Consider the following 23,243-nt stretch of genomic DNA (forward strand, 5'->3'; position numbering starts at 1 on the left):
CACCAGCAGAGACTCAGGAGACTGTAAAGAAGCTGTGACAAGAAATCACTCTCTGCTGAGCACTCATCCTTCTGGTATACAAGCACAAGAGGGAGGAATCAGCGCACACGGGATGAGCTGACGGAGGATGGACTGTGGAGGGCTTGAATTCAGGACTTCAGATGCTTCAGGTGAGAAAGAAGTGTGCAGGACCCACTCCATGCCACGGGCAGGAAGGATGCTCTAAGGATGCTCTCGGTGCAGTCGGTTGTGCCAGGAGGCTCCTGGGTCCCGGTTTGGCCGCCGCCGCACAGCCGCATCGCACCCTCCTCTCACGTGCCCCCGATGGCGGGGAGCTCTATTGTGTCTTCCCAGAGCACATAAAGTTATTAGAGGGAGATTATCCTGGCACGGCACTGCAGCCCTTTTGTTAGCTTTCTAGGAAAGAGCTAAGCCTTTTGATCTCCTACCAAAAACTAAATAGCAAATTAAATGGTAATAAAACCTTAATAAAGAGCTACTCTTATGCATTTTAATTAGTTGTTCATAGAAACCAAATACATCTCATAGACAAAGAAAATGAAAGCCAGTAAGGAAGTTGCTATGGCTTTGATGGAAGAGCTACTTCAGCAGCATAATCCTGTGAATCTATTAAGGTTTTTAAGTGAGGAGCAAGAACAGCTGCCTCCCCCGCTGCTCCTGAAAACAAGCAAGTGCTCCTTCCCAAACCAAGGGCATACACGAGCTGAAAAGATTTTGTTACCTGCCATTTTATGGAATTTTCTCCACAGTGGAAAAAATACACAGGAAAAAACAAACAACGGAAAAGAGGAAGGTACAAAAGCAGTATCGCAAAATCTCATCAAACCGAGAAGCAGAATCACAGTAAGTACATGGGGAAAAAAAGAGGTTTGGGTGCTGATACTTTAGAAAGGCATTAAATGTTAAAGCAAAGAAACAACCTGCTATTACATACAGGGAAAAGCCGATGGCCTTCAAGGAACAACCCCAGAAGACGACGCACTTGCTGGCTGGAGCACAACGTGCCAGAGCTGTATCAGCTCAAGTCAAAAAAAGGGCCAGGAAACTCAGGGTCAGAGTTCGAACAGAGTTTACAGGACTTTTCAGAATAGGACTAGACTCGAAATAATGTGCAGAATGATAACATCCCAATAAAATTCACAGCACTGATTATGTCAAGGCCTAAGGGACCCATCTGGGCTGGCCCAGGAGGAGGGCAGGAAATGGGACCACCTGCCTGCCTCCCTGCTTCGAACGCACCGAGCCTTATACCTCCTCTTCCAGGAAAGCCACCCCTCCGCGCGTGCCACACGCAAAAATAGAAAAAGCAGGCACTATCTGCAGCCTGCAACATTGCTACAGTGACTTCTAAAAGTATCTTGGAAGCCAATACCCAGTTTCAAAATTTCCTCCCCTCAAACCTCTGCTAATTGGATGCCAAGCCAGAGCAACTCGGTAACCGCATGGCAAAGACGTGCTAAAATAGGCCAGCGCTGTGAGAAATTCACTCATCCCAGGCTGCCAGCAGTGGTTGGAATAATTTTATCTCGTAAATGGGTAGCAAAAATAACATTAATTTGTCAGTGTCACGCTGAGAATTTTCCTTGCAGGGCTTGGGAGAAAAGTTCCTGTCGGCTCCTGCTATGGGAGGAGAGAACACGGAGCACATCTGAACCCGGGACAGGCAACGACTGATGGGAGCAACGGCACCAGGCAGCAGAAAGTGTGGGACAGCAGCACGAGCCACGCTCAACCTTGATTTATGGCTCCTCGTTTCATTTATTCAAGGTCATGTGGTTGTGGGAGGTTACGGGGTCTTGAAATCGCCGTCTGAGCTGCTGGCACCCTCTCCCACTCCGCCAAGGAGACGATGACTGATGGCGGGAAATTTTGACCTTTTAACTCCATATCCCTTTTTTAAATTCCTGTGGTCACCACTGGTATCTCCTGTGTAGCAAATTCTTTCTCTTGCTCCCCCAAGAAGCCAAACAACATACTGTAGTACAGTTCACAGCGGGGCATAAATCTTCAGGCCCTTCTGCCTCTGGTAATCTTCCCAGCCCCATGGCGTGACTCCAAACTTTTGCCCCCTGCCGCTGGGGAGCCCCAGGACACTGGACGAGCTCTTTTGCCATCCTTGGAATGGCAGCGAGAATTCCCTGAAGCGTCCCGTGGGGCCTGGGGCCGCGCTTCCCAGAACTGGCGGCTGCTGACTCGGCTCGAGCTCTTCCTAGAACCGCCGGGCCTCCGCTTGCTTGGCGGGGCCGGGAGGCAGAGGAGGGGGAGGAAGGAGGACGGCAGGGAAGAGGCCGTGTTGTGCAGACCCATCAGCACTCCTGACATTCTGCTTTCATTTTTCATGTGAATCCCAGAAGGATTTATTTTTACCTTATTTTTAACTGCTGGAGAGCACGGGAATGTGGGGGTGAGCCCAGCTGCAGCCCGCTTGCACGGGCAGCTGACAGCAGCAGCTCCCCTGACCGGCGCTGCCTCCTGGCTCCTCGGCTTTCTGTCCAGAAATCCTGGCTCCCGGACCGGAGAGCGATTCTGTGAGGGGTGGCAGCAATGCCTGGGGATCACATCGAAACTCCCTTCCAAGCTTCAGCACACTTTGTACCAGGAACACCAGTGGAAATCCCACTCAGAGGGAGGTTTGCCATAAGACTGAGGTCTAAACCAGGCTGAGCCTAATGCCGGCAGCTGACCGGGAGTGAGCTCCGTTACCAGCTCCCTGCGCAGTGGCTGTATGAAGGCTGCATGCTTGTGCCACTGTGTCACCACGCTTGTGGCAGTGCGCTCCTTTCACGTCATGGCCTTCTTGAGCATCCACAGGCAGCCAGCCTGGCTCCTAATTCCACTCAAAGCAGCTGCACATACATCCCACCACACACCTATCTACCAAATTTACTTCTAGGGAACAGACATCCATAGTGTGAGCCTAGCCTGTTTGGGACCAAATTCTGTTCTCAGCTAATTCCATGCAATTTCTCCTGCTTCAGGAAAACCGTGCCAAGGTGATGGAGAAAGAACATGGCCCGCAGTCCAGCTTCTCACCAGCACAGCATTTGGCTGTAGACAGGATTTTCAGAAGGAAGCTCCAGAGTACCTGACTGAAAAATAACAGCCAGAAAGCATGGCCCACGGTGGATGAAAATTGGGAGTTGAAAGAAAGCAAACAAACTAAATGGGTTTCCCTGCTCCGACAGCACACGTTTTTCCTTCACTCTTGTGCACTGCGAGGAAAGGTGATGATCTTGCTCCATTTACAGAGCTTTTCCTGGCCTGTCCCCAAAGTCACTATACAGTGTGTTTATTTGGTTTTCATAAGGTCAAAGAAGCATATTTGGGTAGCAGAGAAAGTTTACTATGGACTTTCACCTTCGTGATCTTAAACCAAGTATGACAGTAGTAATGAAAAATATTTACTGGCATTTAAATACATTCAAAGGGGCTCTTGGAGAAGAGAAGGCTTTCAGCGTCACTCCACATCCTTCTCAACAGCTTTTTAAAATGTATGTATTTATTAAACACAGGAGGAAAAAGCAGCAGCTATTAAGATCTGGACATGACGATGTTCCCAGCACACACTGCTGCTCCTCCTGAGCCCCTGACGAGTCAGGCACGTCCAGGGAGTTACTCCCGCTGATCTCTGCAGAAGAATTCCAGTAACGACTATAATTTTACAGAGAACTCACCTGGGGCTACTCATGGGCTGCTTTAAATAGCCAGGCAGAAGCTGCAGTAAGCAAGTCATGTGCAATGCTGCCTTTTCCATGGGAGCCAAAAAAAACTGCTGGCATGGCTTATCAGCTTAGTTTATCTGGAAACCTCAACATGCTGGAACTTTGTGTACTACACACCCTGTGCCACGGTCTGTAAAAACAGGCCATCAAGCATGCACACTATCCAAAAGGCAGTCTGTCCTACGCTCCACATCCCTGAACTCCATGGTCTGTTTGGTGGCAGTCCCTTCTCTGTTTGTAGTGGCCAGGGAAACAGAAATGAAGAGGACTGGGAGCATTACGCTGGCCCACAGCTAGGTCGCACTTTTCCAGCAGGAATAACCGCAAAGCACATTCTCCCACTCCACCGGCAAAAATCCATGCTCCTGAGACATCTGAGGAGGTCGGAACACGCCAGGGAGGGGGGGACATGAGCTGATGCCGACATCCCCCCAGCACTGTCTCTGGACAAACCTGCGCTGGCTTTGACCCAGAAGGGTGACGACTACAGTGACCACGCTGCAACACACCACCCGACTGCCCTCAGGTTCAAGCCCCTTCCTGACAAACGAAGGGAAGAAGAGAGATGACAAAATACAGACTGATGTCACCAGAGGCATCATCAAGCTGTCTTACATCACTGGTTCTCTAGCTGCAGTCCTCAGAAGTTTGGGGTTTCCATGGATTACTGCCGAGACCCACGGAAGATGACTAATTAGAGGAAACATACTGTCAGGAGGACTTTTCTGATGGCAAGTTCTGAGTTATGTGAAAGTGGTGACAACCACTTCCCTAGGTGATGAGTTACAGTTTCTCTGGGCCTTTGCATGCCTTGGGTGGGGGCTGACAGGTGATGCTCTTCCTCCTCCCACCTACATACCAAATTATATTCACTCCTTCCTAATTTAGCTCCTCTTGTTAAGTTCCAAACAACTTCCTTGAATAATCATTTCTAAAACTGAGAGTACAATATGACAGATCCTAAACTCTCCCTCGAAGCTGATACATGGAAAGTTGAATCATGTGCTTAACCCCCTCAGACTGCACCAAAATTACGCAAGCAGAAATCCCCTTCTGAGTGGCAGGAGAGCATCACCCCAGCTGTGCAAAGCTTTAAGGACATCCCAGCTCTACTGTGAGGAACCTGGTAGAAACCTACCTGTTACATAGTAATGTATAACATATGAGATACAAATATATTTACAATAGCCATAGAGCTCCATAAAAAATATCTTAAATCTGCAATTTAAGTTACAGTTGCTGTATCTTCAACAATTCAGTTACAGACACTACAGATAAATTAACTCTCATTTAGGCAAAATGGGTTAGGTGGTTTTACTGACATGAGAGAAGACAGATGCATGAAGTATTCCAGGAAAACCATTTTTTCCCTTCACTTAGAAAACGTGATGGTTTTCATCCTCACCCTTCACTCCTGCTTGCCTAGCAGAAGCAACGAAGTTGTGAGTCCCAGAAGCAAAATTTAAGAAAAACAAAACCGATGTGATTCCACCCTCCAGGATGCAAAACTGCACAAACCAGCACAAAACCCTTCCTTCACGTACCGACCTCTTAACACATAATGGGCCATCACTGCTGCTAACTTGCACGTGCAGCCATACTCAGGTCTGGGAAATGGTTGTCCTTAATTCCTTCTCCACTGTCATTTGCTCTTGCCTATGACATGACCGCAGAGCTTCCACCACGAGCTCTCATGTTTTCTCAGGGAACAGCTGATGAGCTGAACAAGGATGTTCCTTCCTTACTTCTTTGTCCTAGGAACACTGCTTCTGCCACCAACAAGGCCTAATAGCACAAACTATAAAGAATACCAAATTCTCAAGATGGTGATTAAACTCGCTTGTTTTTGCTACAGCATCGGACACCTGCCTCTCAACACCATGCCCCGCGTGATGGAGGTGTTAGAGAGGACGCATCTAGGGAGAGAAGCACAGATCTGCAATAGGCTTTAGGAACCACTCCCTGGATTCCTGAAAAGCTGGTGAAAAGTTTACCCCCAGCACTAAGGATGGAGCTGCTCACATCCTGACCAGCCCTGCCAAGGACAGTGAGGTGTTGCGAATATTCGTCGAGGTCAAAGTAACCCCGGCTGTACTGCAGGCCGGGCAGTTGTCAAAAAAAGTCCTGCACATTTGCATGCAACGTAGGGTGCAGAGAGGAGTAAGCAGTCAGACCTTACCTGGTGCCATGGAAATACAGTAAAATAGAGAACAAAATGTAAAAAACATACCAATTCACATACTTTTGTTGCCTTCTATTCTTCTGTTTTATTCAGGCCATATTCCACTCTCATCTTCTTCTTTCACAATTGCTGTTTTCGCCCTTTTCGCTCCCTGCATTGTTTGCAGCAGCACTTTCTTTCTTTCTTAAAGAAAGTAGCTCCTTAGTTGGTATCTAGACTTCACAGACTCCCTCAGCTCTCCACTTCTTTTATCACACATCCCCTCCCTATCTTACCCGTTTTCCACAGAGGACTTCCAATGCCCTTTATTTCCCCCAATTTTTTGTCCTCGCCTTCTGGCCACAACATAAATGCACAAACACTTTCTAAATTTAGAACAGACACTGCAAATGTGATCAGTCACTTGCCTTACTTTATAACTCTCTGTGATTAAAAATATATATATATATAAAATTGTAACAACAACAACAACAAAACATTTTTTTTCCTCCATTCCTTCTTTATTTCTTTGGGGTTCTCTGCACTTGACCACGGAGCCAACTGAAAATCTCTCCAGATAGACACAGCCCATTTCTCAGTTAACTCCTTCAGGCACTACTAAGGCCACTGCTGCATATTTCCAGCAAAGCACTCATGTCACTGCCTCACCTCTCAGGGCTTAATTCTGCACACAGCACCATCAACTGCTTCTGCCCCACTAGCAGAAAATGCAAAGCCTTTTCCCACAGAGCTCATTTCCCTACGGTGTTTTGATTGCCAGGATTTGCCTTTATCAATACTTAGAAATTCTCCACTGTCTGTCTTCGTCCTCCAGCTACATCTATCATGGCAGGGCAGCCACACGATTTATCACACCAGTTCTCCTCCACTATAGCAATCTACAGCTCACCAGTGGGGTTTCTATGACCAAGACTCGGGCAGAAAACCCTGAAAGCCTGAGCCAAGTGAATTGCATCAATACTCAGTGATGACAGTGTGCCAGTGCTAATTACTTCGCTGCCAATCAGTTTATCAGAAACACCCAGTTGCGTGCTCATCTTTCAAGTCCCCTCCTCTGTCTCCAAGTGCCCCACCTTGCCTTTCTCCGCTGCCGAAACATCTGGGTGGCCGTTTCTCTTCTCCCAGTGTAGCCTAAGGAGGTGATTACAGCTCTAGGTAACCTGAGCCACAATTAAAACACAGTGGAAAAAAGAGCAAGAAACCATGGTATAAGCTAAAGCATAAAGATGTGTTAGGGCCAGCCTGGAGCATCTTTGTTGCTCAACATGGAAACATTGAGCTAGTGCCTATCTGGAACAGCAGAAGGCAGCAGGAACAGCACAGCATTGGAGTGCCGCATTTGTTCTCCTCCCTTTCCCAGGAAGGCTGGAGGAATTAAACTAGGTCCAAGAACTCTTTCTTCTCAGTTAACGCTCATCTGCCACCAGCTTTTGGCTGGTCCCTCCCATCCTCTTCCCCACGGCCACTTCAGCCAGCCTCTTCCAGGAAATCAGACAAGACAAGAGCAGAATCACCCATCTGCCAGCCACCCGATCACGCAGCAGGGGCAAGAGATTGTAAGAGGAAATGCATTTTTAAAGGAGAAGTTTTTACTGCTTCTCGGGATCTGGCTTCTGTGTAGACTGACACACAAAGAAACTCTTACAACATGCACACAGTGAGGAATTTAGATTAGGGAAGTACAGAGAGAAGCGGAAACAGCTCTGAACCAAGCCTGAAAACCTGCAGATCCTCAAGCGCATGTCATAAGATGAGAGCAACAGGCTCATACGAGGAGCTAGGGGAAAAAAAAAAAAAAACAAAACACATCACCACCCTTGAGGAGCTGCTGAATTCTGTTTAAACTTTGGTGTAGATAATCTCCACAATTTTAATGCTTGACTTTTGAGGTGAGAGTGGGGAGCGAATGACTGCCAACATAGCAAAGTGACTCGTATCTCAAAAGGGAGCGTCTGGAGTAACTGACCCTGAACAGAAAAAATGAAGTCCAGCATTTTAAAAGGGTGAATTTATCTAAAAAATATCAAAACCAAGAAGAGCTATAAGCTCTACTCTCATGCCATTAATACTACTATGCCTCTTAGATCTATTTTCAATACTTCTCATTCATTTCATAGGACTACATAAAAAGGGTGGCAATGCACTTTCATGATCTTAAATCTCAGAAGTGATGAGAGCTGGTGCAAAAGCCACAAGTCTACCTGTCTGAGTAGCAGTAGTGCTTGGCGCAGTGTTGGGAACGCTTATTTGCACGTCAATCCCTGCTGCCAACTTAAAGAACAAACGATCTGGGATTACAACTCATTGGACTGAGACAAACTTGCATTTGATTTACTGAGTGAAGCTTTCCAACTCTGGTCATGACATTCCCTTCGTCTCCTCCTGGTTCATACACAGCCAAATACATCTGCACCTGAGGGGGCCTTTGCCATCCTCTGCAGAAGATTCCCGAGCTCCCCAAGGCTGCACAGGGTACATCGGTGCTGTGCAGAGTCACTGTACAGGGGGACAAATATCCACTGACCTGAGCTGCAAAGCTAGGAAAGATGAATAAAACGTAAAAAGACAGGACAGTTTACTAAAGGTTTAGTTCATGACTCGACAATCTGTAAAGTTTGCCCAAGAAAGGCTGGCAACCTGAAACTGATATAAAAATAGTCTTTTTTTTTTTTTAAACAAAACCAGAGCCAATCAAAACCATGTAACAAATCCACTGAACTTCAGGTTGTTACTGTGCTGCTGCATTGCAACATCCTGAAACTTCCCAGAACAAAGCTTTTGTCCGCAGGACAGAGACATTTACGCAAAGCAGAGATATCTGCTGCTGCTAGCAGCGAGCTCTGCATGCATACACACAGCCGCAGAGATCATTCCTCAGCAGGCAGGAGAGATGTGTACTCAAACAGCTACATGTGTGTGCAGGCACATACAATCACGGCAAACTGCATTTGTTTATTGAATTGTACGAGCAAAACCTTTCCTACGAGAAAGTCGTGGTCACAAAATTGTCAAAGCAAAGAAACAAAACAACTGCGCAACACAGCCCTTTGGGGATGAGGGTTTGGAGGACGGGGAGTCTGCAGGTTAGATTTTTCCTGGGCTCTGATGACTTCATGGTGGAGACAGGTGAAGTGAAACCTGACTCGGGTAACTTTAGCCAGAGAGAGATAGAAATAAACAATATTATTCCTGGAAAGAAGGGGTAGTAGCTGTCCCTCTGCCAAAGCGCACTCCAGTCAGAGCCTATTAGCAGTGGATTCCTTCCTGCGCCCCACCTCCCAGTGTCAGGGCAACGGTCCCAGGTCTTGACGTCAGCGCTGCCTTTTGTTTGCTGCAGACTTTCCCCTTCTGCAGGGTGAGCAGGCTGAGGCACGGAAGTGGCTCGGCAGAGAGCTCCGCTCTGCCCAGGTCTGCCAGCTCTCCACAAGGCTCCAAGGACAGTCTGCTCCCCGCATTACCGATTCCAACCTTTTCCAGTGGAAAGAAAATTGAGTTCATTACGTCTAAATTGTTTTACGTCTAAATTGTCCTCTTGCTAACCTCTCCTTTGACTTGTACCATGCTTTATCTTTTGTGGTTTTATCTTGCATTATTTAGATTACAAGATCTGCCAAGCAAGGACTCTTTCCATATGCACGTGACAAGACTATAAATCTACTTCTTTAACTATCAGATGTATTTGGAGAAAATCCTCACAGAGATGGGGGGACAGTCTTCTGGAGCTCCAGAATGGTGCTCAGGGATATGTGAGGGGGAAGGAAGAACGAGGCCAGGTGTTACCATGAAATCTTTCCGCCTCTCTGAACTTGCGACAGCTACAGCCAAACGGGCGGTCTTCCCAAGCTAGCAGAGGAGCCTCTGTCAACTAGTCACGATGACTTGGGCACCCACAAGCCATTCCTCGCCCTATGCAGCCACCTGTCCCAAAACACGAGCCACCCCATGGCAGAACAGGGAGAGAGGGGCTTGCACCTGAGCAGGTGCTGCTAGGTCAGGCTTCTCCTGCTGAAGAGGCCCTTTAAGATGCAGCTGGAGCAGTCACTGTAAGATTGTGCCACCCCTAATATAAATTCAAAACTCTGTTACACCGCATAGCTTCTTTGTTTAAAGGCTGAATATTGTAGGTAAATAAATACGAGTCAAGAAGAAATGGAAAAACACAGTCACATAATACGTACAAAAACAGGCCCGGTAATCAGCTGCCACGTGTTTCCGAGAGGAGATGCCAGCCTTCTCACATGTTCAGAGTTAAGATCTGACCACATTCATAATCCCTCCTTTTGACAGCACCAAACCTGACCCTTGCTGGGATATTCCCCAAGGGGCCCCCCTCCTATTCCCTTGCTGCTGAGACTCCCAAGCCCATCCCAAGTGGAGCCCAAGGCGCTGACCCCTCCAAAGGCAGGTGGGCTTCAGGCCCTCCTTCTTCTCCTTCTGAAAGCTCAAAGCTGGGGACCTTTCATATCTTTCCTGCTTGTAAGATTCTCAAACTAGTACTTAACTTCATAATTTTTGAATGAGTGCTGCTGCTGGCTTTCTATATCTGTAACCAAGTGAAGAATGGGGCTGTTATGTGCTGGGTAAGGCACCGGGCCGTCACCGGCATTCCTAGGCTCTTAGCAGCTAACAAGAACAGCAGCATATGCTTCTGCTAGTGAGAAAAAAAGAAAGTCTTGTCTATCATCTCTCCTGTCAGAATGACAGAAAACTATGTGCTCAACTTAGGCCAAGGTGCTTCATTCCTAATAAAGGGTTAATTTGTGAGGAAGGGAACACAAGCTGCCTGCATCTCAGCAGAGCCTGGTCATCCTGTGCCATCCTACTGGCCTGTACAGAAAGCCAAACTTCCCAGAGGACCATCCCACGTCCAGTCCCCCAGGACACCGCATCCACTACCTAAACCTTTCTTCAACGCCACAGGAAGGTGGGAGGAAGAGGCCCCAGTGGCGCCTCACACAGCCCCCTCCTGTCCTCCAGCACAGGAACCATGTGTCGCCTCTTTTAAGCTCCTTCCAGGGGAGTCACGCTCAACAAAACGGAAAGGCCTGCTCGAGCTGACAGGTCAGTAGGATGACTTGATATTGCTGACTGAAAAGCACCCGCGGGCGGTGTCTGGGGGCAGCCAGGCAGTCCGCCAGCTGCCGCAGGCTGATCGAGGGCTCTGCATGAGGGAGCGCGGCACCAAACCAGGCCGACTTTCTATCAGCGTGCCCTGGGAACGCACACTGCCAGTCGGGTCACCGAGGAGATAAACAGCACTTTGCGAGGCCTCACGCAGATCCTTTCTCTAATATAAAGGCTTGACAAAATTAAGCCTTGGGGATGACTAGCAACCTGAACTTAATTTATGTCGCACGACGTTCTCTAAAACCAGGCTGTGATGCATAGAGAAAGAATATTTCCAGGTACTGGAGAGACAGCTATTCCTGTAACTCAGCACTGCCCTCCCACTCCACCGAGGTAGGCGAGCGAGTGGCACGAGGCTTATCCGGAGCGCTCTGAACCCGTGAGTCAGGTCTCCAGAAATCGATAGACTGAAAGGCTGGTAGTAAGGGTGTCAGGGTGGAACGGATGCATGTGGCTAGTTATTGGCCTTCTGACTGCTGAGCCTGCAGAAAATCACACTTTCCAGGCTCTTCCCTGTCACTACAAGGACCGAGAATCTTCTTTTCTGAAAAAGAAAAGAAAATTTGAGATTCTTATCTCATCAAGAGAGAAAATTATGAAGCCAGGGGTTTAAAGAAAAACAGGAAGAGCCTGCAGCGAGGCAGAAACGGTTCTCTAGACCATGGCCACCACCTGAAAGACCTGCTTGTAGCAGCCCCCAAGGCAAGATGCGTGCCGTCCCGGTGTGCCCTCTCCTGACTCCCCCCGTGCAACCTGTACTTGGGTGGTGCAGGAGCCAGCTGCCAGGCGCACAGGGGTCACCACTTTTCTGCACTGCGCTTGCAGAGGTACGGCGGGGTATTTCCAAGCTCGAAAACACAAAGTGGTCACATAGCTGAAAACGTTTAGCTACATCCTGGTGGTCTCAGCGAGCCACACAACACTCTTAGCGCCTCCCCAGCACTGAGCAGCGAGCGGCTCTGTTGTGTGCTGCTGCTGGAAGCGCTGGTGTCAGCCCGAGGCGGAACGGGTGGCATGCACCAGGCACTACCAGCACGCGGTGCTTGGAGGCCGGGGCTGCCTCAACTTCTCTGTCTGTCATATTTTTTTGTTTGTGATGTTGGTGCAGAGAAGTAAGGAAACAGAAGTCCAGGGAGGAAGTGAGTCAGGAAACCTGTACCTCAGCACAGGGGGAAGTGTGACTCAGAGCGCACGGTGCTCGCCGCTCCCCGCCGCCCTGGAGGAGGTGATAAGATTGTGTAATCCCCAAGACAGCTTGCTGCACATCCTAATTCTGCTGATCCTCCCAGGGGAGGGGTGCCTCTGCTGAGTACTGTACATTAGCTGATTTCTTAGAATAAACTGTGACAGCTCCCCATGAGCTCATCGTGTGGGAGGGGGATGCTGGGCTCCCTGCCCGAGCTGACAGAATGAGGAGCTACACAAAGCACCGAATTTATCAGGAGTGCAGCAAAGACCTGGCAGAAACCTCTCCTTTAATCTATTTGTTCTTCTTTCAGAGAGAGAGCATAGGGACCTAAGTGCTTGAAAACCATAGAGGAACTAGCTAAAAAGCAGAGGGAAGGATTTCAGAAAAAGAAAATTTGTGAAGGGAGAGGAGGACAAAGGTAGTGGCAACAGGAGGGGAAGAGACGGTCTGTGTGGTCAGGCAGGCTGGCGAGGGGCAGCCAGGGGGAGAGGCAAACGAGATACCAGGGGGAACAAAGCCCAAACTGGGGGTCAAGCAAGGGAAGCCTGAAAGAGGAACAAGGAGGGCAGAGAGAGGATGGAGAAAAGATCACAGGGAGAGTCACTCAGGAGTGATGAGGAAGGTATATTGAAAACAAAACGTTGCTGGGCCTGAGAGAATAAGGAAAGATGTGCAGTACTGCACTGAGGGAAAGAGGCAGACACCCACTGCATTCTCGGCACCCACCAGAACCACATTTCGCCTTTTGGGATCTTTGGTCATCGGTGTAAGGGCCCTTCCTGAGAAACAACCAGACCCTAAAGCAGACAGGTGGAACATCACCAAATTGCCCTTTCTGAACCATACAGGATTGTTTCCTTATCACAAGCACAGCCAGAAGCAGTGTCAGCGCTCACACTATCTCCCATCGGGCAGTCAGGCAGCGCTCAGCACTTTGCCTGTGTTTGTACAGCAGCTGGTGCAACAGCACCTCGGGACACTTCTGGAAATTTCTACTGCACAAACAAAGCGTGCATGCCAGCTGAACTTCCGAACTGCCACCCTCTACTCCCCACAGATGGAACCATGCCTACAGAGTTGCTTTTGCAAGCAAACTTCAGCTGCTGCAGGTGAGCTGAGAAAAGGTGCTCGCTGTCCCAGCCCGGGCAGGGCTGGAGTGCGTACGCACCAGGAACACTCACGGGCTTTCACAAAAACTGTCACAGGGTCAGGAAAGGTCCTGTCCCACCTCACCAATGTCAAAACCCACAAAACAATAAAGAGCAAGGCACAAGTTAGGGAAGTGAAGGCTTGTTTATATAGAAAACTCACTCTGAAGTACTGTTTTCAGGAGGGACTGCTCTGCTCTTCCCAGGAAAGCTTCACACTTGGACACAGAGGGTCTGTTCATCTGAAGAAGATCTAAACTGTATTTCAAGCATTGTTTTGGAGTCCTAAGCACACACAATACGGCACTCAAAATACCGTAACACCTTTCGACTGCAAATCCGTCACACTATTTGAGTCAGGAGCCAGAAGTGATCACAGCACCAGTTTCAGAGACTTTTACCCCCAACTGAGGGGCAGTGAAGATGCTGGCTGAGACTCAGAAGACCTAAAGCCTACTTCCACTTCTGTCCCAACCTGCTGTCTATCCTGGGGACAAACCACTGCATGCCCTTGGGCTCTGGGTCCCTTTTCTCCCTTTTTCTGCCTCACTGGTATCAAACGCAAGCTTTCTGGGCGGGGGCTGCTGGACAGTACACGTCTGCAACGTTAAATGCATCCCAGACCGCAAAATGCTAAATGGTTCTGTAATGGAAATAATAATGAGTACTTTAAGTTTCATGGCTGGTTTTCTAGGACAAATGTCACAGCTCATATGACCTAATGTCCCAGGGCTACCAGGCCTGGGGAGAAGAGCTGTGCGTTGGAACTGTGTGCCGGTGAGCAGGTAACTTGATGCTTCTGGTAACAAGAGAGTAACATTTTCATCATAAAACCCAAATCAAGGGAAATAATAATTCCTGTGAAATCTCAAGGCTGCTGGGAAACCAATTTGCTGGAAAGCTTTGCCAGATTTTGTGACTGTTATTACGGGCTCAATGAGACCATGTACTGCACCTCCTTATTTTACTGTGATCAGTCTGTTACTCAGGAAGAGGACAATGATATTTTGTTCCTGTAGCTGTTTATCTGTAAGGCCACAGTGCAAGGGCAGAAACTATCGGTATCACACTTTCTAATCACGAGTTAGTTATTCTGCCCCCTGCAAACACTCTCCCATCTTAGGGCATGGAACAGGGATGAGGCTCTGTCCAGCAGGGGTTTTGTGACGTTCTGCAAGCCTGACTCAGCTGCTGACACCTCCCCACCCACACAGGATGCCTGCACTCTTTTGCAGCAACTCTGGTTTTCCCTTTGAACCTGTGCTAATAGGAAAGCATCAGGTGGAAGGGTCTATTTTTTTCTGGTTACTGTTTTTCAAGATGCTGCCTGGCCTAGATCAATTCCAAGAATTGAGGCAGTCAAACAAAGAAACTTTTACAGGCTCATCAGCAGCACGAACATCACTGCTCCGGCAACTTCCCACGCTGTAGCAAGAATTTGCACAAACCAGAACGAGACCACACGCAACAGAAGGGCTGCTCAGCGCTGGCAGAGAACCGCCAGCAGCAGCACCTTCAGCACCTCTGCACACAGCAGAGGCGGCGGGCAGCCCCCGGCACCCCCGTTACGCTTCCCCAGAAAACACACTCAACTCAAAACACCTCCCCGCCACTGTTCATCCAGGCACCCGAGCAAACTGCAGCACTTCCACGGCAGTGGTGGGGGAAGGCAGGAGATGGGGTTGTTCACTCAGCTCCCTCCCCAGAGGCCACGCTCTTGGGCAGGACTCGCACACTGCAGCCTCTCCTCTGCTGGATATGAAGCCTGGAACATGAACAGCAGTAAACTCCTTCAGGAACAGGACAGGGCAAAGCACAGGCTTGTAAGATCCCAGTGCTTCAGCCCTTCTTTCTCCATCGTCTGTGCCCAGAGGATCAGCCACTTCCATGAACAAAACATCTCACCAAGTCAGCTCATTACATGCAGCTACCAGCAGCAGCTTACAAACAGTGAATCTGACAACCCAGGTTACCCAAAGCCCCTCTCATTCCCTCCTCCTTTGTGTGTGGCTTTGTCTTCTTTCCTGGATGAAGGCACTGAGGAGCTGAAATCAGGAGCCAGACCTCCTCAGAGCTGGACTGAGAAATGAACCTGACCAGTATCAACCTGATGACCTGTGTCAAGTGGAAATTTAGGTCAGTTTTAGGCACAGAAGGAAAGGAAGTCATTTTCTTCCTCTCCTGAATAAGGAAAGCAAAAAACATTGCAGCAGAAGAGCCTCTGAACTGCTCTTTGGCTAACTGCATCCATACGAATAACAATAGAAATACCTACACCTCTTTATTCTGGTCACCTTAAGCTGTTTTCTGGGTCCCATCAGAGTCATCACAGCCATCAAACTTGGATAAATTTGGCACTGGAGCCATGGCCGTGACAGTCACAGCTGTGAAATAACAGCTTTGAGTCAGCCTGAAGAAAGAAGCAAATGAGCCAGTGTCACCCAGTAGTAGTTTGTGTTCCCAAAGAGCTCTCTGCCTGGGGGCCCCACAGGCATTGACAAACCCCACAGTACCACTGCATCCCACACTACACGGAGGGGAAACTGAAGCACAGAGAACAGTGCTTGTCCTCAATCATGCAGCAAGAAACAGAAGCCAAACTGCAAGATTATAAACTAAAAGCTCCTCCTCCCTACCCATAACACAAATGCAGACCCCAAGTAAGTGATTTCATTTAACTTAATGGAATTTGCCCTGTGGCACACAGAGTCTTTATGTGCTGCTAGAAGCATATTATCAAATATGTTGTGCACCAGTACACAGCGCTGTGCTGTAGTTACCCTCTCGTGGTGCACCTTGACCAAGACGATTCGGGGGGAGTCTGTCTGGGAAGCTCTTTGCCCTCTAAAAGGCACTTCCCGAACTGAAGCAAGGCCTGGGGAGGAGCTGGCCACTGGAGCAGCCTGGCCGGCTAACAGCTGCTGTGGCTTCAGCTCTGCGAGGCGAGATTAAAGAAACTGAAGGTGGTCCTAGCATAAATCTATTGGACCTGGGTTACACCGGGGGTACACCTCGCAGATGATGTGACAGTATTTCAGACTGGCTTCCAAGCACCTGACTCCAATGAATGAAGACAGCCTCTGTTCCTTTCCAAACGATCGCAGCATAGCCTCCTCTGGTGCAGCGAGGGTTAATTCAGGCGAGCAAACAAGAGGGATGAAGATCAGCTCATCTTTTCCATTCAGGCAGATCCTGCCACAGAAAATGCTGGTTTCTCGATGCTTGGTGTCTCAGTGACTTCCAGGAACAGTGAGCTAAACTCAGCTGCTCTTCCCAGCACCAGCTGAGGGGGCGGCAGGGGATGGAACACAGCCCTGTTCTTGGAAGGCAGGAAAAAATAAGGCTCTGGCAGAGCTCTGCAAGCTCGCCTCTCTCCCCCTCCCCTCCCCAGAAGCCTCTTTCAGCATCTCTAATTCCTCAGGGTACAGCTGGGTTGGTTTTTCCTTTTATCAAATAAGCATAAGAGCAACGCACGAAAACTGCAGGCAGTATTCAAGCAGAGAGAGGTTAAATAAATGAAATAAATAAATGATAAGCTCATCTCCACGAGCTCCGATGTGCCCCACCATTTTAGTGCGTGACCTACTGTACTTCCTAACATTTTTGTTAGATAAACACAGAAAGCTACAGAACCATCCAATCCACGGAAACTATTTTTGGCTACTGTATCTTCATGCAATGTGAATTCCAAGGGATGATTGGATATTTGGACCTCTCCCAGCCTGGCTGACTGTGAAGGGAGCAGACAGTAATCTCATTGCTATTCTTCTGTGGAAACAAACATCTTTTAGAGATGACAAGTATCTGGCTTGTAGGTGCAGTACTCTGAATGAGATTCAGGGAACTAGAGCAGTCACCAGCTGCGAGGAATGTGAGGATAGCCTCAAGGCACACAAAAAAGGAAAACAGGAATCAGACCGAGTCGGCTTCACGGTTGCCCACAAGCTGCCCTTGAAATACAAGGCCCTGAGCAGGGAAAAGAGGGAGCAAGCCTCTTGCGAAGTCTGCAGTCAGCACCTCGGCTGGATGAGAATCTGCACCATCTTTTACCCAGATTTAAGTCAGGCCATGCTGAAAACTCAGCATGCCGGCACCCAGCACCCTAGCAGCCGTGAGCCAGCTCCCCTGCTGGGCAGTGTGGCCAGCGGGCCACCACTGGCCCGGCCTAACAAGTGGTCACCCCAGGACAGGGCCATGGCATGCTGCCACCAAGGCGTTGCAGGAGAAGCTGTTCCTTGAGATATGCAGTAGCTGTGCAGCAGATAAGATCTCTGTCTCCAGTGCAATCAGTCTCTCACCTATTACAAGCATTTTGTGCACTTCAAATGCTGTGGTTTGCTGTTCTGTTTTTTTTTTTATTATTATTATTTTTATTTTTTAACCTGCTGAACAGAAGGAAAATGCAAACCTGCATGGCTCCACAGGACTCTGAAGTTCCCTGCACGTGCTTAGAAGACAAGCAGACTTATCTTTACCTTCCATAAACTTCAGGGCTATAAAAGGAACAGGGAACAGCACAGCAAGCAACGCAGGGTCTGCAGCAAACTACAAGTCTGGTTTACAGGTTGTTGAACACCTTCCACTTGCTGGTTTCTAGGTTCTCGGACACCAGCTAAGGGCCTTAAGCACCCTGCTGTCCCTTCAGGATTTCTAAACTCCTCCAACATGCCTTGCCATTAATCTTTGCTACCCTCAGTTGGGAACATGAAGTGAAAAGTTGGGCACCAGGCTCAATTTTAGCTGTACAAAAGCTGCTACTTGCCCATAAATCAACGTAGATGTGCTGATTTACACTGTGTGAGAAATTGGTTCATTAGCTCTAATTACACAGAGGCCCAAACCACACAATTTAAATTTGAACAGTGTTCTTGAACACCCTGTTCAGCCCAGGAACTGGGATTTGCTTGGTGCTTTCCTATATTTAGCATACAGCAATGTAACTGAAGCAACAAAATTAGACTCGCAAATAGACTGGTTTCTCAGTACTTAATCAAGGACCTTTTCCCAGAACTGCCGAGGGCTGAAATTAAAAGAAAGGAATGTGTGGTAATCAGCCCCGTGGAGACAGAAGGAAACCACCACGAGTTTTAAGTCCAAACATACATTCTGGCCAGCTGAATGTACCGTTGTTTAAATTAAATGTGGCTTCAGAGTGACCCAGCCCGGGGATTGCACAAAACTCTTCAGAGGGCACAGCCTGTGCACAAGGAATTACCAAGCAGATGCAACTCTGATGGTCAATTATTCACCGTACTCAGCCCCCACCTGTAACAGATGTAGAAAATGATAGGTCTGAAGTACCCCTGCAATAATGCTGACCTGTTTCTGTCCATGGCTCTGGTGACCAGCAATAGGTATAGAGAGTCTGAAAGACAAATCCAGCATACAAACTGCAAAATGCACAAAATGGGCAATGATCAGAGTGCGGCAGCACCAAGCAACAAAGCAAGGAAAGGAGGCAGGAGCCTGCAGCTCTGCTCTCGTTCAAATTCACTTTAATAGGTCTGACAAGATAAACTAGAAGGCTCCATTTTCCGTCCTTTCCTTAATCTACTTTTTTACTGGGAGGCTGAATAGAAGAATTAAAAAAAGAAAAAGGTTCTGTCACTGATTTTCATACTACTATTAGGATAAACCCCTCTCCTCATTCTAGCCTAAGAATTGCCAGAGGAGTAAGACAAAGAAAATATTCTGTAGGCAGTAATATAGCCAGACATTTAAGAAGTGTTGAAATACTTCAGAAACTGTCAGAGCTTGCAGCTGATGCTGAATGAAAGCAAGCTTCGTTTATATGCATTTCTACAACACCAGCACCAAAAGCCTCACAGTGTCGGTTAGGACTTGCACAGACACTGATGAAGTGCTAAGTCAGAAGAAGGTACATATACTTTGGAGCTGCATTTTCTAGCTTTGGCAATCCCCTTGAAGAGCCCAGTTGTGCCTCCCCATCGCTTCTGCTCGCACCACGCAGCAAGCAGACGGAGCGGCCTGCCACGTGCAGAGCATGCCCCTAGAAACACCGTCCGAACAGCTTCTGCCAAAAAGTCTTCAGGTTGGGTTTACTTCCCTCAGGCAGAAGCTACTGACTCCTCCTGGCATTTTTTTCCTACATAATGTGGGATCTCTACTGGAGCTGGACAGATGAGGTAAAAAGGCTGAGAATCCCCCTGCACTGGTTTCATGTACTGCATTCTCCTGCTAGTGCGGGAAGCAGGATGTGAACACAGGGCAGGGAAGCAGAGAAAATAAGGGGAGAAGTAGGATATGGGAACCACACAACACGAACATAAATCAGCCACTGTGACTTCGGTTTACCCAGAGGCAAGACAGCTGAGAAGGAAGGGCCCAGTTTGCTCCCCTCCCTGCAGTAGAAAAGCTGCCTGGGCTCTGAAGCTGAATCTGGAAATCATCCCCTCTGAGCTCCAGCTATTGAGAATTGATTATGCAAAGCCACATCAGGGAAAGCATGCCCTGTACGGGGCAGATCTTTCTCAATGCAGTTCTACAAAACATTATAACATAATTAAGCTGCCGTTAATATTGATAACTCCATTTTGAATTCTATTTCTAGTTCCATTTCCTCCATTAATCTAATAATTAATACTGCTTTCACATCCTTATTAAAGACATCAGTGTGACAGCAGAAAAGAAAAATTAGGCTGAGAATCTTATTCGTAGTGACTAGTGACTAACATCAGGTGCAAACTGCAAAGAGCTCCAGAGTGCAAAAACCTCCAAGTTAACCTAACAACCTCAAAGCCTCTCTGAGATTCACAGATATGAGCATTTCCTAGAAGAATAATGAGAAGAAATCATTTACTCTTAGATTACAAAACAACAAAACACTCACTGGAGACATAAGTGCATTTGAAAAACACACATCAAATGCAATTCAAGGAAACACACTCCTGGCTCCTACATTTTTAAGAAAAGCCAAGCTGCATTCCTACAAGGTAATATTCATGAACAAGAAGTGGAATTACCACTTCTGCCCCTGTGGTGAACCCATTCACACTAAGGACAGCAGAGCTGCAGTGGAGGGCACAGGAGAAGCTGTGAAGCACAGCTGGTGGGGAGCTGGGGGACTGCCCAGGCCTGTGGATGATAAGTATCTTCTATCCTACAATTAAACACAGAATCAGTGTGCGAACTAATTTAATGCCTCGCCCTCGGCCCTGCCTTTCCTTCCTCCCCAAAGGCATGCTGCTCCTCCCAGCAGGCTTCTTACCATGGCGTGCTTTTGCAGCGAGGGGTCCAAGGCACCGCTCTAAGTGGCGCTCAGGTGTTGTTCCTGTGTCTTTGTTTCCTTAGGCAACACCTCACACTTTTATGCTCCCTTGTGTTATGCCAGAACAATTTGGGCTTTTGCATTTCATCCAGGCCTCAAACCCATAGCGGGCGAGTCCCTGTTAGTGCCCCAGTGGAGGCAGAGCCAGCACGCAGACTTTCCTGTAGTTAATCTTCCAAACCTTCTTACTTGGAGCGGGTGCAAAGGTGGGAGACTTCCCTCAGCTCACAGGCACGCCGTCTGCGGAGGATCCAAGCCCTGCAGCTGGACAGTGTCAGGGCAAGCACAAAAGCTCAACGTTGAGCGTACCTTTTCTTTAGCAGGGAGGCTTGATGCTACGCAGCCTCCACACTCCCTTCCTAGTCTGTCAAAAGGGGGATTACCACGTCAGCATTGGCATCACCATTCAGAACATTTTCAAAGGAAACAATTCCTAAGTACGCAGGAGTTCAAGTCACTGCTGGACAGAATATCCAAGTAAACCAGTGAGCTCCCACCTTCCCTTGACAGTTAATCCAAAGCTGATATTGCTCTGGGGGGTGACGGCTCCAAGCCTCAGTGAGCTCACTTCCCTCTCAACCAGCACCACTTTGTGGCCTTTTTGGACCCAGAGCCTTTTTCCAGACTCAGTGGCTGCAAGCCAGCTGTTCCTAAAGAAGCAGAAGTGTTGCTCTGTCCTGGAAGAGTCACGAGACGCCTTAAACCCAGCAGGTACACTAAGGGATCCTCTCCCCCAGGGCTGGTCCGTTACCCTGCAGAGAAGTAGGGAGCCAGGGAGGAAGCCCTTCACTCCAAACTCTCTACACCATGGCTTTGCTCCAGTCATCCACTTTCCCTTTTGGCATATTGAAACCCCAGCGTCCTAGATCTCCCCAGTATTAAAAATTACCACCTGCAAACCACCTATGCTCTTAGCACGTCTGCCAGGCTTTTGCCTGCAAATTATCTGAACATGCACTTTCTAAAATGCTTGTTCCTTATCAGTGTTTTATAATATTTTTTTCCTTGTGGCCTAATAATTTAGAAATTAATCCTTCTGTGATTCAAGTATATTATTCTGCTGTCATCCAAACACAGATCAGAAATACTTACTAAATGCTTCTACTTAATTTTCATCCTCATTAACAATTGCACCATTTCAATTTCAAAGAGGCATTATACAATTTTCTGTTTCAAGCAGATTGTTTAAATTCTTTATTGTCCTTGAAGATAGCAGCCAAGGATAATTTTACATTTCCCTTTTTATTTCCAGTTTTCTACCCTTCATTTCTAATTTATATTAACTGCTACCCATTCTCCCTCCCCTTCCATGCTGCTTTTACTTTTTTGCTCCTAATGCTATCTTCACCACTGAACAACGATCAGCTTTTATGTAGACGCCTCTTTCCCGAGGGCACAATCACAGTTTTTCCGTATAATGCACTTAAAAAAAAGACTTCTTAAAGAATGTCTAAATCTAGCATTCCTATAAAGCTCTCTCTGAATTCCAATCAAAAAGTCCTTTAACTTTAGATAAATTGTGTGTTATATTACTAGTTGGAAGAGTATTCTTTTTGTTTAGATTTTCTATAACAAAGGTCACAGTTATGCAGATACAACAACTGCCAATCCAGCTCTGAATTCCTTCACTCCCAGATGTGCTGGGTCTGTACAAACACTACTCTGATTTCTTGAAAGCCACACAAGTCCTTCCACTCTGAAAGGCTGCACCTGCTGATCCCAGGTTCAATAGTTTGTTTTGGTTGTTGCTGTTTTTAACTAAAGAACTAAGTGGAAAATAAGCTCGTGTTTAGTGACACTGCAGTCTGACTCTATCAAAACCACGGATGCAGAGAGGTAAGACTTTCCTTCAATGTTTTAATTCACCACACTAACTACAGTATTATGTATAGCCGAAGATAAAGCACCCAGTCCCCTCTGCACATGGTTCACCTAGATATGTGGGGTGGAAGCTGAGTGTGTTCACTCAACACACAGTGCATCCTGCTGTACATATGCCCTGCAGTCATTTTCTGTTCACTTCAGGTTCTTTCGGGATGTCGTTTGTAGCCTCAAGTTATCAGGACATTACTTTTCTCCAGCTTGGTTGCCTTCATTATCAAAGGTAAGCTTAAAAAGAGAAAAAAGAAAATTGGGAAGAATATTCCACTACTCTACCTTTGGAAGCAAGAATGCCAGGCATATTACCCCATGAGTAGCTTCCTGAAGAGCAAATGAGGATTACTTTAGCACAATGACACCTGAGATCCTGTGGTATTTTGAAGCTGCAGGTGTTTTTTCTTCTGAGGAGCCTGCTTTGCAATGGTTTTTCACTCATATATTGTCCTCAGACCTTGCTACCTGTGCACCAGAGGCTGTTAAGAGATCAGACATCTAATATCTATGATTCTATATCTGGAAAGACCTGGTCTTGCCCTGGCACAAGAGAGATGGACTTTCCTGCTTTATCTCCTGTAATTCTTTCATGCTTTACTAAATGTATTTGCTTTTCTACATTTTCTGAAGATATTTAAATGCCCTCACTGAAATCATCTTTAACTGGGTTGAACACAAGCAAACTGAAAAA

General features: G+C 47.6%; 1 protein-coding gene across 1 annotated transcript in view; it reads right to left on the bottom strand.

Moving 5' to 3' along the window:
• The window catches only part of MAPKAPK3 (MAPK activated protein kinase 3), a 92,312-nt gene extending 86,166 nt beyond the window's left edge, over nt 1–6,146 (bottom strand). The window contains exon 1 of the mRNA XM_050712670.1: nt 5,974–6,146. The gene's annotated coding sequence lies outside the window, so the exon portion shown is untranslated. The remainder of the gene's footprint in view (nt 1–5,973) is intronic.
• Nucleotides 6,147–23,243: the final 17,097 nt, after the last annotated feature.

This window comes from Cygnus atratus, chromosome 10, assembly GCF_013377495.2.
Source record: "Cygnus atratus isolate AKBS03 ecotype Queensland, Australia chromosome 10, CAtr_DNAZoo_HiC_assembly, whole genome shotgun sequence".
In the NCBI taxonomy this organism is placed as follows: domain Eukaryota; kingdom Metazoa; phylum Chordata; class Aves; order Anseriformes; family Anatidae; genus Cygnus; species Cygnus atratus.